Source organism: Elephantulus edwardii, unplaced genomic scaffold, assembly GCF_000299155.1.
Source record: "Elephantulus edwardii isolate Elephantulus edwardi_28Jun2011 unplaced genomic scaffold, EleEdw1.0 scaffold00004, whole genome shotgun sequence".
NCBI lineage: Eukaryota > Metazoa > Chordata > Mammalia > Macroscelidea > Macroscelididae > Elephantulus > Elephantulus edwardii.
The window spans coordinates 11309025-11321868 of record NW_006399754.1 but is presented as its reverse complement, the minus strand read 5'-3'; the positions used below and the strand labels follow the sequence as shown (position 1 = coordinate 11321868).

Sequence of the window (12844 nt, the reverse complement as noted above, 5' to 3'; positions counted from 1 at the left end):
AGAGCAACAATGTCAGTCTGGAGACTAAGGTGTGCCTGATATAGGCCATGGTCTTTGCAATTCCTTGTTATGCATCAGAAAGCTGGACAATGACTAGGGATGATAGAAGGAGAGTTGATGCATTTGAGATGTGATGCTGGAGAAGAGTACTGAATATACTACGGCATGCTAGAAGAACAAACAAGTTCATCCTGGAGACAGTGAAGCCAGGATGCTCCTTGGAGGCAAGGATTCCAAAGCTTTGTCTGACATACTTTGGGCATGTTGCAAGGAGGGACTGGTCCTTGGAGAGGGCCGTCATGTTTGGGATGGTGGAGGGACAGTGCAGTAGAGGAAGACCCTCGATGAGATGGACTGATTCAGTTACTGGGCTAATGGGGCAGGTATGTCGGAGACAGTAAGACTGGCAAGAGACTAGTTGCAGGCAACTGGACAGCACAAAACAATAAGAGAAATTCAAAATAACCCTATGAGTCACAGCAGTCCAGCCTATAACCAAGCTGAAGGATGGCACATGACTGAGCAACAGAGGTGTTGCTTTCAGTTACTGGCCAACTCATAATGGCATCATTTGAATCACTGTGTTCTTTTAAAGATTGAAATTCTACAAAGATGGTGAAAACAAAGGTCCAGGAAAGAGGAAATGAATCAGTCTGTTGTTTTACTGGCTATCATGTCCAACGCAGAGAATCCTCTGCTTCAGTCCACTGTTATAGTCACTGGGTCAACCCATCTCGTTGGCTTCTTCCCTGAGCTTCTACTTTTCTAAGCCTGGTGTTCTTCTCTAGAAACTGGCCCCTCCAGGAAGTTTCCTTATCCCTGCCTCTCAGGAGCACTGTGACTGCAGTTGTATCACATATTTCACTCTTTTCACACAGATCAAACACAAGACCAGTTTCAAAATAATACATCTTTTAAAATTGTGATTTGGATAAACATTTCTAAAACAAAAATAAGAACTGATAAACAAGTGAGTTCTGGTGGCCTAGTGGCAAGAAGCTGGGCTGCACTCCTGAAGGCGGTCAAGGCCACCAGCTGCTCCCTGGGAGAAGGATGGGCAATTTCCTCCCGTGCGATTAAATGCCTCTGAAAACCCACTGGAGGGTCAGCTGTGGGTCAGTTCTGACTCTATGGTACACAACAACAACAACAACATCAAGAAAGCAAATTAGTTTTCATTCAAACATTCATGTCTGATGCTCCCTACCCACATGAATGATTTCCACACATTCATACGGATGGAAAGATCACTGAATTTATATCATCCATGTATGTCAATGTGTGATACAAAAGCATCTGTGCATCTGAAAAATTAATCTAGCACCAGGAAGTAAGAATGAAATAAATATAAAGCGGTGCAGGATAGAGAAACTATTGTCCTTTTATTCCAGCACAGAGACATTGGAGAAACTGTACTGCGTTAGGGACATCAGGGAGTTACATCAGATGTAATCATCAGGATTTGCGTATTCACATTAAAAAAAAATTTACTCGCCACTACCTATGTACCGGGCACATGTATGAGCAGTGATGAGAAAACAGTCCAAGGAAGGAGACAGATGTTAAATACACACACACACACACAAATAAATGTATAAAGTAAACAAAGGACAAAAATATGAAGGGCCTATTTTAGTCTGTATGGAGTGGCCTGGAGGATGATGGGGAGGCTAGGGAATAAATATTTTTCCAAGCAGAAGTCAGAGTTTCTGCCAAAGCCCTGGGGTATGACTCTGCCATACATCAGGAGGGTAAGAGACTAACCAAGGCAGCAAAAAGAGGGTGTTGCCTATTCAAGAGCTCAAGAGAAGGAATTTTACTGCTAAAGGGAGGTACTCGTAAGGATGGAACAGGAATGGAGCCAAGAAGATGAGACGGCAGTGTCCACCACGGGGACCCCTGCCACTAGCTCTGGGCCCTGGATCCTGGCCTCAGGGAGTCAGGAGCCTGAAAACGGGATGCAGGACGCAGCAGTCATTGGTGCTGTCCAGTCTTTCCGGTTCTCCTTCTAGGCAGGATTGAACTACCCGGTGCTCTGGCCTTAAAATGTGGCTGCGTGACTTGCTTTAGCCAAGAAAGTAAGAGCAAAAGCAACAGATGGGAGGGTTTAAGAACGAGTCCAGGGCTCATTCCACGCTTGTTCCCTCACAAGAACCCACCACATTCAAGACGACGGCCGTCTCATCAACCTCAAACCCAAGACTGCATGGAGTCTCAGGTCCACCCTGAGGGAGAGGAACACGGAGGAGAGAGACCTTTGTTTTACGCCACACAGATTTTTAAAATCTTAGCCAGTGTAGACTAGTGCAGAGACCAGTTCAACAGACTATCAATTCACTGCCACAGAATCTGAACCAACTCATAGCTGACCCTCCACTGAGTTTCTGAGGCTGTAAGTCACATACGAGGATATTATTCACTTTTTCTCCCAAGAAGCCACTGAAGGATTCAAATGACCAGAGATGCATAGCCTTTGGGTTTGCAGCATCACGTAGGGACTACACCACCAGAGCCCTATTAGATGCAGAGAGAGAGAAGACAACAGTAGGGTGACTCGTGAATGAGGAAGGGAAAAGGCAATGAAGAGATGGGACTAGAGTTTCAAGATTGTAAAATCGGTGGCTATCAAATCACGCCAGTCACTAAAGAAAGCAAGAACTCAAAAAGGACTGCCCAGTTTGGTATGAAACATGACAATCTGTGCTTCAGATATGCTGAATGAAAGGAACTCTACTGACAGTCAAAGGCAAGCAAAAGGCAGGTCTAGGGTTGAAGAGAAAATGAGAATTGAGATAAACATTTGGAAATTACTTCCAAAGAAGGTGGGTGAGATGCCTCCAGAGAGAAGGGATGGCATTGAATTCTATGAGTCACTGATAGAAAACAGACTCTTTAAAAAGAAAAATAGTGTGTGTGTGTGTGTGTGTGTGTGTGTACACTATCAAATCGGATCTGACTGGTGCAGAAGGAGATTGTCCCTCCTTCTCCCACAGAGCATCTGGTGGATCCAAACCACTCACCTCTAGGGTTGCAGTGCAGCTTCTTGCCACTAGGCCACCAGAGCTCGCCGAAAACAGACTCTTTAGGAAAGCCTGGGTGTAGTGAGGACAACAGGCCAGAGTGCAGACGGATTCCTCAGGATACTTCTTGTTGTTCAGTGCCATCGAGTCCACCCGATGAAGCCGACCCTATCCCGTGCCATCCTCCAGCCCACTGTTAGGGTCACTGTGTCAACCCACCTCGCTGAGGGTCCCCTTCACTGACCCTTCACCTTTCCAAGCACTTTCCCAAGGACTGGCCCCTCCTAGCAACATGCCCAAAGTACACAGATCAAGCTTCACTACGCTAGCCTCCAAGGAGCACCCCAGCTGCACATTTTCCAGGACTTATTTGTCTGTCCTTTTTTTGGCAGTCCACGGGATATTCAGCACTTTTTCACAACACCACAACTCAAAGGCATCAATGCTGCTTCTGTCATCCTTATTCACTGTCCCACTTTCAGCTGCACGGCAAATAAATGAAAAAAGATCGCAGTTTAGAGGAAGTGCACCTTGGTCTTCAAATTCACATCATTGCTTTTCAGCACTTTGGAGAGGTCCCTGACAAGAGACTTCCCCAGTGTAACAGTTCATCATTTAATTCCTGATAGTTAATTCAACAAACAACGCTTTGCTATCGAGTCAAATCATTCAGGAGATTGTCTGCTGTTTCTCCATGGAACTGCGGGCGTAGCTGAACTGCCAGAGAGACAAGTGCCTTAGCATTAGAAGCAAAACACACTACAAACAAGGACACCATAGCTCCCCGACAGTAAGAGGGTCAGTATTGTTTCTGAACTTGTCTTTCAAGTTTACAGCGTTTGTGAGCGAGGCTTTAGAGTTTCCTTAAGGGAGGAAAAGGCAGAGTGGCCAGAAGCACCGGATCTAAAGTCACAGCATCCAGGTTTAAAACTCAGCCCTTACAGCTGTGTGACACTGACACAGTGACTGCAGCAATGGGCTCAAGGGTGTCAAAGAGGATGAGGATGGCACAGGATAGGACGCGGCTCAGATCTGGGGCTCACTGGGTCACTCTACTGGGGTTCACAGAGTCGTACTCTACTCAACAACACCTAACAGCAACAACAACAACACCGCTTTAACAGACACTTGTTCGTGTAAAAGCTAAGTGGCTGGCTGCTAACTAAAAGGATAGTAATTCGGCGAGCTCTGGTGGCCTAGTGGCAAGGAGCTGCACTGCAATCCCAGAGGTGAGAGGTTCAAATCCACCAGATGCTCTGCTGGAGAAAGAGGGACAATCTCCTCCTGTACCAGTCAGACCTGATTTGACGGTACACACGCACACACACACACACACACAAAAGGAAGGTAATTTTAGCACATGCAGTTGCTCCAAAAGAGAAAGGCACTGTGATCTGCTTTCATCAATTCTGCAGACTAGAAGATTCTATGGAATTTCTACTGTATCACAGGAGGTCACAATGAGTGAAAATACACTCTACAGCACAAAACAATAACCCAGATCCTGGGATCTAGCTATTGGTAGTGGAGTGCCATCAAGCTGGAACCAGCCCACAGCTGATCTTCCAGCAGGTGTTCAGAGGCTGTAAATTACACAGGAGGAGACTGCCATCTTTCTCCCATGTATTCACACCACATAGGCCAATCTTCTTGTTGTTGTTATGTGCTATTGAGTCTCCTGCAACTCATAGCGACCCTATGTACAACAACCCAAAATCCTGCTCTATCCTGTGCCAACCTCAGTGTCTCTGACACACCCACCCCCTTTACTCTGTCACTGAATCATGATCCACCTCATAGAGGGTGTTTCTCTCCTGCGCTGTCCCTCCACCCTCCCAAGCATGACGTCCTTCTCCAAGGACTGGTTCCTTCTTGCAACATGTCCAAAGGATGTCAGACAGAGCTTCAGAATCCTTGACTCCAAGGAGCAGTCTGGTTTAACCCTCTCTAGGGAGAACCTGTTTATTTTCTTAGCAGTCCATGTACATTCAATATTCTTCTCCAGCACCACAGCTCAAAGGCATCAATTCTCCTTCTGTCATCCCTAGTCATCGTCTTGCTCTCTGATGCATAGCAAGTGATTGCACCTTAGTCTCCAGAGTGTCATCGTTGCTCTTCAGTACTTTGCAGAGGTCGCTAACAGCAAACTTTCCCATCACACTATGTCTTTTTAATTTCCTGGCTGCTGGTGCCAAGAGTGTTGATTGTGGAGCCAAGCAAACTAAAGCTGTGAACAAGCGCAATCTCTTCACCATCAATCATGATGCTGCCAATTGGCTGGTGAATTCACACCATATGCCTTTATGCTGGCAGCAAAACTCCTTACCACTCAGCCACCAGAGCTCCCTGGGACATAGTAAATGATCAATAAATGCTGGCTCTGGATAGATTTGTCAAGCTAATGAATTTTTTCTTTATCAAAATAATAAAGCCTATATGTATTAAGCATTTATTATTAAATAGTGAAAGAGGAAGACTTCATCAGGCTAGATCAATACAGTGCGGCAACAATGAACTTGAGCATGGTAGGTTTGTGAAGATGATTCAGGAGAGCAAAAGCTTTCAATCTGCTGCACCTGGAGTCACCGAGTCAACTCAAGGTGTCCAGCAGCAGCATTAAGTCCTTTATACGTCAGGAGCTCTGATGGAACAGTGGGTTAGCTTAGAGTTTCACTGTTAACTAAAGGTCAGAGGAGAATACAGTCTAGGAACCCTATGCCACAATTTTACCTTGTTCCAGTGGCCTAGTGGCAAGAAGCTACACTGCAATCCTGAAGGCATTTGGTTCAAGGCCACCAGCCGCTCTGTGGGAGAAAGATGGGCAACAGGCAACCTTCTCCTGTGCGATGAACTGTCTGTGAAAACCCGCTGGAGGGTTAGCGATGAGTTGGATCCAACTGTACTGTACACATCAACAACAACAGGTTATTAAGGGAGCACTGAGGGTCTACACTTAAGGAACTGCACTGCCAAACCAAAGACCCTTGGTTTGAATCTACTAGCTGCACTTTGGGAGAAAGATGGGGGCAATCTCCATCTGTGTGGTTTACTACTTCCAAAAACCCACTGGAAGTTCAGCTATGAATTGGGTCCCAACTTGATACACAACAACAACACTGTCACTACATGTACTATCCTTTCTTCGTTTTAAAAAAACTTTAATGTACTAATACCAAAAAGTTCTTAGGTCTCAGAGTCTTGTGTTTGAAGTCTTCAGCGATCAAGGACCTAAGCTAAGGCTCACCTCCAAAGCCAAGGCCAAACTGGTTTCCTTATTCATGCTTATGGTTTGCTTTGGGTTTGTTTTTTTTTTGTTTTAAAAAATCCCTTTGCCTCTTCATGTTTACATGATGATTCATCCACATTCTATACAGCTTCTTTTATTTATTTATTTCACATATAACTTATATTTACTTAAAACTTAGCTGTAAGCAAACGTAGTTAGAATTTATTTCAGTATTCTATTTTCCCACCACCATTTTTGAAGGGTATACCCTCCCTTTTTAATCGCTCCTCACAGGAGACCCTAACTGCTTAGACACACGGAGGCCTATGTCTGGGCTTTCCCCGTCCATGCCACTGACCTCTCTTCCTGTTCTTGGACTTGCATGACACAAAATCATCACATTATTTACTCCTGAACCTATACTTAGGAATACTTCTCTAAAAAGCTCATAAGCCAGTCTGAACCTCTTTCCTAAAGAGATTGCAAAAAACATACAGGGGAGAAAAACATATTTTCTAATTTCAACCAATCTTTGAAATGCTCCCAAATTTTGCAACTATATTTCCCCAAACTTTCTCCTTTCCTCTAGAATATTCCCCTTTTTGCCTAAACAGCTTCACTTCTTCTCAGCCTACCAGGGCTTACTAAGTGGTCAACTACTTAGTAATCCCTAGAAAAAAATGTTTTTTCTAGGGGAAAAAGGATATTGTTTCCCTATTCTTTTCATCTTCTATGTCCAGTTTAATTTTTCATAAACCCTTCCCCAATTACACAAGTTTATTATTACTTCTTCCTCTATGCCCTGAGCCACATATTTGATAACTGACCTTTTAAATATATTCTTGGGTACAATTAGATACCTTTTTTGCAGACTACTGGCCTTTCGATCTATTGACTGATAGACTCCTTATAGACAAGGACTTAATCTTCTACAACACCATACTCAGTACCTAGCAGAAAGTTCTAGCAATAGAGCAGGCCCACAACAAAGGTCAATAAAGATTTCACAACTCTTCCTTTGCATTTTAAAAATTCAAAGCATTACTAATGCCTTCTCCCGCCTACCATTCAAATGAACCAAAAAAAAAACCCCAAAGAACGAGAACCTGTAGTTGATTATCTAGTTGGAGACAGGCCTCCACCCTGCTTCCTGTATTTGGTGGCATTTCTGTTTGTGAAGCTTCCACAGGAGGGTGGAGACAGACAGTGAGGTGAAGCTGAGGCCAGTTCAGCTGTCGGTTTACTGACCTATCTGATTTAAAATTACAGCCAAAATGAGGTTTTACGTTACCTGAAGATCCAAAGAACGCCACCACTCAAGTCTCACATTACCTCAGATAATGCTGGAATCTTGCTTGGACGAAGCTGGGTGAGGGAGGCCCCAAGCCCACACGCTGTAGATCATGAACCTCACTCCCATCCAGCCTCCTCCAGTAACACAAAAGCAACAGCTCGTGGTGACCTGCCTTGGTCTTGTTTTGCTTCATTTCACAGTGCAAATTTCAAAGAGGTGTGCAAAAGTTATCACTGGCACGGTGTTGACATCCAAGGAGAGTGCGAGGCGGGCCACACCGAGATAAGATCGGCAAGGAAGCCAGGAAACCAGATGACTTCCATGTGCATCAATACCCACATGCAATATCGCTGACAAGCCCATGCAAAGGGATATGTCACAATATTTAACAATATTTATACAAACCTCCCAGAGAAAGGATATTTTTAGGACTCGAGTGGTATGCTCTTTTCAGATCTAGGACTGTCTGTAACACAGCTGAAAGATCTGGGGTAAATTTCTTTCAGGAGTTCCAAAAGCAATCAAAACTCTGCTCAGGGAATTATTCTTACCTTTTCTTCTGAGCCTGCGTTTATTTTTAATGTGCTGACTCTCCTGATCAGTCATTCTAAATCAAGTCCTTTGAATTTCTGAAGATGATAATATCTTACTGTTCTTAGTGTCAGAAATGTTACTAAGTAGTACATGTACTCAATGGCACATAACAACAACAACATTTCCTACTCTTATAAAAGTGGTTTACCTACTGGTGGAGAAATGTTGTTGTTATTAAGTTGTTCAGTGTCGTCGAGTCCTAGGCGACTCATAGCAACCCTATGAACAAAAGTCCTCGACAATAATGTGCACTACTTTTCATCCTTTCTCCAGGTTCATAGGGTTTCCGGAGGCAAGCTATTTACAGAAGTGGATGCCACTCCTGCTTCCAAGCTTGTTTCAACCGGGGAGCGCCACCAAACACTGTGCACCATGGGTAACCGTTATCACATTTGACACATTAGTGTCATAGTGTTCGGCTTCACAGTGGCCACAAGTTACCCCTGTACAGCACCCTCGCTCAGCAGAAGAGGAACTCCAAGAATCAGTAAAGTGACAGTCCAAGGTGACTTAAAGTTGCTCATGGCATGTGTCAGACTCAAGTAGAGTCTTCTTTTAAAATCTCAGGTAACATAAAGTCACCTTTTGGCTGTAATTTCAAATGAAGTATGTAAACAAACTACATTTATTACTCATTCAGCTCTCCTGTTGTTATTGTTAGGTGTCAAGTATGACCCATAGTGACTCTCTGAACAACAGATCTGAACTCTGTCCTATCCTATACCATCTTCATCATGTCTGACACACTAGAGCCCAATGCTGCAGTCACTGTGTCAATCCATCTCGTTGGGGATCTTCCTCTCTTTCTCGGGCCCTCTACCTTTCCAGACATGATAATCCTTTCCAAGGATTCGAGAGCCTCTCCTAGCCAACAGGTCCAAAATATGAAAGATGAAGGTATAAGTATTATCTCCATTTTAGAAATGAGGAACCCAAGGCACAGAAAAGTTAAGTCTTGTCTCAGGATACACAGCAGAAAGCACAGCAAGGTATGCAGCCTGTGCAGACTACAGAGTCCAAACTCTAAATAATTAAACCTCTAGTCTGAAGACCTGGGACTCCAGACCCCTTGCTGGGTTCTCTCCATCAGGAATAATTCTGAGGCTAATGCTGGTGGTGTGTGATGTCACAGCTAACCCTCAGCAGTTTTTCAGAGGCTGTAAATCACACAGGAGAGGAGACTGCCCATTTTTCTCCCACAGAGCGGCGAACTAGTAGGTTCAAACTGCAAGCCTTTGGGTTCGCAACTCTTTGTCAATAAGGCACCTAAGCTCTTAATGACAGAACCATAGTGCAAAACTACCCTGAAAATCCACTGGAGGGTCCGCGACGGGTCAGTTCTGACTTAAAGACAGCAAGTGAGCGAGCGGGTATCTGTAAGGAATTCTGGTAGCGGCAGCAGGGCAGTGAATTATGTGTTGCATGACTAACCTGAAAGGAAATCCGCTCAAATACCCCCGCTACTCTGAGGGAGAAAGATGAGTAGTCTCCGCCTGTAACGATTTAGGACCCAGAAACCCAATGGAGGGTCACCAGGAGTCAGACTCCACTATGAGGCACTGGGGTTTCTATTTGAAAGTTTGCTTAATAGCATCAGCCTTTATTGTTGCTATTATTGTTGTTGTATTATCCGGTTGGAACCAATCCATAGCTGACCTTCCAGCTGGTTTTCAGAAGTAACTGAACAGAAGAAGACTGTCTATCTGAATTTATTACTTAATTGATTTCATATATCTGATCTTACTACCATGCCTTCATCAATACCTGAAATATGAAAAGACTTAGTTACCTTGTTTTCCATGTGTATAGTTTGGTTTTACCCTGTAGACTAATAATACTTTATTAGTTAGTTGCTTAAGAGTATTTACAGAACATTTTCTGTTATAGGCATCATGCTGACACTGATCCGAGCAGAGATGGAGACCACGAGATTCCGGAACCTGGTTTCAGTTCTTCTCAGAGTCCTATGAGGATCAAGATTTCCTCCTCAAATCCTCAGACCACGAAGCCCGGTCTGAACTCAGGTGGCAGGTGAGCCTGCTGTGCCTTGCTGGCAGACACTAACAAGGACAAGAGGACACCGGCCGTGAAAAACTACCTGCCAGGTGGGGAGCACGAGGCGTACAGGCAATGCTTGGTATGTTCTAAAATCTAAAAGCAAATTCCAAATTCCTCCTTCTGCAACGCTGAGCCATTCGACGTGATTCCCATGTCACATGGCAAAGTGGGTCCACTAGTCTTCCAGCATTTTGTATTTAAGCATGGGTTTCTTCACACAAATGACCACATCAAAACAGAAGAGGTGAGACACCCTCCAGGTATGTGAATACTCATCTTTCAGGCTATCATGGATGCCTTTGTGATTTTATGGGGGCATCCTAGGAAACCAGACTATAAATGGGGTCATAAGGCAGCACAGGATGTCACACCCTGGAATGGACAGGAGGAAGAGACATATAATTGAAGGACCTTGCAACAGGAGCTTTGGCGGTGAGGTCTACAGACAGCCGTGATGATAACCCAAAGGCCATGCCTTGAGGGCAGTTCAAACCCACCAGTAGCTTCACAGAGAAAAATGTGCAATCTCCTCCTGAGTGATTTACAGCCTCAGAAACGTAATGAAGGGTCAGCAGTGAATTGGTTCTGACTTGACAGCAGTGAGCTAACTGTACATTAGTAATCAGCAGTCTGGCCTGTGCTGACACTTCTGTTCTCAAGCGAATGTTTAATTAACTAGTGCTCAGCTTCAGTCAGAGCAGCTATGATGGTACAGTGATAAAAATACTCAATGCCTTTCCAAAGTCAGCAGTTCAAACCCTCCAGTCCTTCTACAGAAGAAACAGTGGCAGTCTGGTCAGTAAACACCTACAGCCTTGGAAACCCAACAGGATAATACGACTCTATGTCCAGGAGTCAAAATCGACCCAACGCAGTGGCTTTGGTTTTAGGTCTTCTCACGGGGCCCTGGCAGCACAGCGGGTAAAGTATTTGGCTACTAACACAAAGGTCAGCCATTCAAAGTCACAAGTAGCCATGGGAGGAAGAAGGGGCAGATGGCTTCTGGGAAGCCCAATGGGGCAGTTCTACCTTATCCTGAAGGGGCACCATGAGCCAGAATTAACTTGAGGGCAGTGGTTTGGGGTTTGCCCCCCCAGAATCTGTCAGCACTTTGAAAATCACAACAAGGAAATGTTTTGTTTACTTTTCTCTTGCTTCAACTCCCTAACGAAGGCAGCATTAAAAGAGCCAGTTACAAGAGCCCAGTGTGAGAACAAGAATGATGCCATACATGTGGTGGGCCACAGCCTTTTTTTCAGAAAGATACAGGAAGCTGTACGTATGCCAAAACAACAGAAGTTAGCATTCAGTTATGGAAATGACCGCCAGGTTTTAGTCTGTTCTCCACTCCTGCTTCTTCCTTACCATCCATCGGTCAACTTCGATATTATGAAAAAATAATAGTCCTATTACTAGTGACTGATCAAATTGGAGACTGGACTTGCACAGACTGAGGGATCGAGATGAGCTGGCAGAGCTGACAGTGGAGAGAAAAATCAAACTGGATAGAGACATTAGGTAAACTTCATCTTCGATCTCCACAAATACCATTCATTCATGCAATCCGGTGTCTGCAAAGTAAAGGTATCAACCTGTCATCAAAAAGATACCTCTGGCCATGTGCTAAAGGACCACCCAGTACCCTCGTCATCCCTCCTACACGGAGCCATAAAATCCAGAGAACCCGTGCCAAGGCCCCGTCTCCACTCCCAACCCCGTGTTACAACAAACAGCACGTCACCCACCCACAAACAAGCCTTTTGCAAGAAAACAAATGTTTGCGACAACTCAAAGAGATGCTAAAAGTTTCCAGCTACCTGGGGAACATGCCGCTTTACAGACAACACTCAGAAATAAGTCTCTGCTTCACTCCCGCACCAGCGGAGAGATCGCAGTGCACTGCGCTTCCAAATAAAGCAGGACCAGCACAGGCTGTGGAAGGACCTGAAACTTTTCCTCGCATCCTGAGACCTAGTCTTTAAAAGCTCTATAATAACCAATTTAATTTGAGGCACAGAAGCCCCCTAACCCACTTTTAAAGAAGAGATCAAATCCTAGTTTGCCAGTTTGGAGAGGAGGTTGTATACCGAACTACCTGAAATGCCCACAGAGCACTCTCCCACCCGGGCAGGCTGCCAGGGAAAGAAGGCCCGCCTCTAATTCCTCCAGCACCCTCCAAGGCTACAGGTGCCAAGCGCTTCCCGAATATGCCAGGCGGCGGCTGTGCAGGGATGAGTGAAAGAGGGATAAACGGCCCAGCTGATCGAGAGGAAGTAAACTGAAAAGGGACGGCTAGCTCACTCCCAAGAAATGGAGCAGGAGGAGAAAGGAGCAGCAAGAAGAGGATTGCGGAGGTCTGGGAGTCGCAGCCTCTACAGGACCTTCCGAGGTCCCCAGTCCAAGCCCACCCATCCTCAGTCCCCGCAGCCGCGGAGCGAGCGCCCGCGCGCAGGGGACAGGAGGCCGGGATGCGCAGGCGGCGCCGGCCCCGGGCTACCTGCGCTCATCGCCCGCCCCCGCCGGCCCGACCGCACTTACTCACCAGCAGCACCGAGCCGCGCACCACCTCCGACACGCTCTGCCGCAGCTCCGCCGCCGTGCCGGGCTTACTCAGCGCCCGCGTGAACTTCCGAGTCTCGGCCGAGGCGGGGA

At 45.5% G+C, this 12844-nt stretch overlaps 1 protein-coding gene and 1 pseudogene across 1 annotated transcript in view; one reads left to right on the top strand and one right to left on the bottom strand.

Moving 5' to 3' along the window:
* Positions 1-12838, bottom strand: part of DOCK9 (dedicator of cytokinesis 9) — a 407183-nt gene extending 394345 nt beyond the window's left edge. Inside the window, exon 1 of the mRNA XM_006879560.1 lies at positions 12735-12838. The gene's annotated coding sequence lies outside the window, so the exon portion shown is untranslated. The remainder of the gene's footprint in view (positions 1-12734) is intronic.
* The window catches only part of LOC102859470, an 84423-nt pseudogene continuing 84239 nt past the window's right edge, over positions 12661-12844 (top strand).